The sequence below is a fragment of the Phodopus roborovskii genome, unplaced genomic scaffold (genome assembly GCF_943737965.1).
Source record: "Phodopus roborovskii unplaced genomic scaffold, PHOROB, whole genome shotgun sequence".
In the NCBI taxonomy this organism is placed as follows: Eukaryota; Metazoa; Chordata; class Mammalia; order Rodentia; family Cricetidae; genus Phodopus; species Phodopus roborovskii.
In genome coordinates, this window is record NW_026126567.1 from 29,781,241 (window position 1) to 29,784,631 (window position 3,391).

Consider the following 3,391-nt stretch of genomic DNA (forward strand, 5'->3'; position numbering starts at 1 on the left):
GTAATTGGTAGAGTTGAATTTAGGAATGCCTGTCCGGGAATCCTCAACATGAGAAACAAATATTCGAAGAGACTCTTGAGGCATTAGACCTTACCTCTTCCACCACCCTCAATGAAACATTCATTATTTGTGAAATAGTGGAATTCCCTTTTTTAATCTCACATGTAACTTACAGTGCTATGTAAGTTACTGAATTATATTTTACATTATTACAGTGCTTTATGTGTAAGCAACTGAATTATATCTTAATTCCCTGTGCAAAGGGTATGGAAAGGGAAAAGTTCTGAAATTGCTAACTTTTGGTTGCTTTCATAAAATGTAATTTAATAACCCAAGAAAATGAGGAGCCATGGAACAGCATGTTTCTTAACCAGGCCACATGGAAAGGAATTCAAAGAATTAAGATAAATGTCAAATTTTGCACAATATTTATGGATCACTGTTGTTCAGTTGCTGTACTGCATTTTCTAACAGCATAACTTTTAGAATTTCGACTTAACACTATTTTAATTTAATTAATTTAAGTAATTTTAAAAATGTTACTTATTCACTCATTCAAGAGGTAATTTTTGAAGATAGGCTTGGGGTGGGGACTGGGGCATAGCTTTGTTTTTCATTTCTATAACAATAACAGTAGGTAATTAAAAAAAATTTATGTGGCTCCTGACTCTGCAGGCTGGGAAACTATACTTGAGTGGTGGCTTCCTGGGGTGGTAATAGATGTTTGTATAGTCTCCAGGCAGGGCAGAGCATGGCAGGACCCGAGAACCAAGTATCCTGGATTAATTCTTTGTTCTTCCCCCATAGAAAGTCACAGTCCCCCTGAATTAAGTGTCCCATCTCTGTGTTCTCACTGGACATTAACTCTCAACGGTTCCACCCCCAAAACCATAACCAGATTAGGATTCTACCGTCTTATGATTCCACCAGGGACATTAAATTTCAGTGTTAGTTTTAGTGGAGTTGTTCAAACTGTTATCAGTGAATGGAGCTGATGCAACGCTCATCCTCGTAGAGCTCTGTATCTTTTCTTTGGTGGTGGAGGAAGACTAGAGATGAAGACAACTGGGAAATGCTGGAAGACCTAGCAAGTGATGTGAGACTGGTGATGGGGAGACGGGAACAAAAAGCATGTGCTAGCTGGGCAGAATGTGGGAGGAGCCAGTTCTACAAGAATCAAATCTGTGAGTGAAGAACTTGGTGCATTTGGGGAACTTAAAGAAGGCCCGTGTTGCCGATGGTGCACTAAACAGGTGAATTAAAGACCATGAAAAACATGAAGCTGGAGAGAGAAGCCAAGTCACTAATCAGGATCTACCCTATCCTTAAGCTTTCCCACGCTTTCTCTTTGAATATGTTTTCATGTACTCTCTCCTCCCCAGCCCCACTCTCTTATTTTGACTAAGTAATCTGTCTCAACAGTTGGTCGTTACTGCAGAGGTGTGCACAGATTATTAGGGTGCATTCTTCATAAGCATAAAATTCGGAGTTTAAAAGCACAGCTCTGGCAGTGGTTCCCTGATGCATCCTATCCGTGACTGAACGTGCTCTGCTCTTCACAGACAGCACTGAGCTTGACTCTCAATAACAGTCTGGCTAAGGGAAGAGAAACAATCAAATTGAAAAGGTTGTGAATTTGATAAAAGATGGATCTGGGTTACGGCATTAAAAGGAGGGCTGTGGGAGAGAGGGGCTGCAGTGGCATGGGGAAGGGAGAGGGCTACAGTGGCATGGATGGGAGACAGGGACTGCTGTGGCATGGGCGGGGAGAGGGGCTGCTGTGGCATAGTGGAATTTGGGATGTCAGTGAGGCTGAGCATGAGAGAACTAGAGAACAATGGCTCCCATCTTTTCTTGCTTTCTTCCACATCTCTAACCTTGAACTCGTCCTCTAACCTTGAACTCATCCTCTTCCTCTCAACTTCAGATTCCTCATTGGAAAATGAAGTTTCTATTGTTTTGAAAACATTTATATCTGAGCTTCATGGACTAATTATATGCATGGAACATATAATTTCTGTGGTAAGTAGTCTAACCCACAGTTTCTGAACCTCAGCATGGTTAGAAATATTAAATGTGAGGTTCTACCAACTACTACAAAACATGTTTTTGACAAGGAATTAAAATATTTTTATCTTCTCCACCTTTGAAACATTTTATGCAAATGTTTTAATTCCCTACCCCCTCAATCTGGTAAAAATCTTTATAGACGAATACCCTGCTGCGATCTCTGATTAAAATGGCAGATCCCTCTACCCTCCATTTCGTTTGTGCTAAGTTTTTATAGGGACAGACTGTGAGATCAGATGCCAGCCACAGTTGCCACCTGCATTAGAATTAAAAATTAAATTCCCTACGTGCTGGTGCCTCTGCTTTAGTGAGCAGGGCACCCTCTTGATCAAGAGTAAAGTTTGCCTTGTTGAGAGACCTTGATTGGAATGGTGGTCTTTTTCTTTGCAAACTCAAATGTATTTCTAACAGTACTATTCTTATTTGGTGCTGAATCATTCTTTGTTGTGGGAAACACTGTCCTGTGCTTGGCAGTGTATTTAGTAGCAGCCCTAGGACCTACTTGTATTTGTTAACTATGGATGTAACACACACACACACACACACACACACACACACACACACACACAAACAGCACTGGCAGATGACAGATTTACAGATCATCAGGACGAAGTGGAGGTTGTGGAGATTTGGAGTTTGAATGGCTGCCTTTGAACAAGAACCCAGAGTCATAAGGGAACGTGAAGGTGCCCTTCATGTTGGGGTTATTATCTCTGTTGTTGTTTGCTCATCTATGGTGGTGAGGAATGAAGCACAGAACTCAACAAAACCCACCTGTGGTTGGGAGGCACTTGCTGAAAAGGGACAAATGATGTGGCCAGGCAACAGATGACATAGCTATGCCATTCAGGGTCCTTTGAGTTGTCTAAGTATCTGCCTGAGTGCCAGTGTTTGTAACTGCTGGTTGACAGTGGGCAGGGTCAGCATAAAGCCAGAATATCAACAATTTCTGTCTACTGATTTTCTAGATTCTTAATTAAGGAGACAATACATTTAATACAATTCATCTGAAACTGGAACATACCCTAGGCTAACCAGTTATTTTCCAAAGTTACAGTTTATCAAAGCTAGAGAAACTCAGGCTCATATCTCCTCTCTATTCCCCTTGGTGATCTATAAACTAGGCAGAGTATATCTCTGTGAGCCAGCCCCAGGCAAGATTCATGCCTTTTCTTTCCAATGTTGGTAAGCACAGAGTGGAGTATGTATGGACTGGTCCTCTGTAGACGTGCCCATCCATCTCTCTCTCTCATTTATCATTTGCATAGGGAGAGTGAATAAGCTGTCCTCAAGACTTAAGTTTAAGCCACAGAAAAATGGA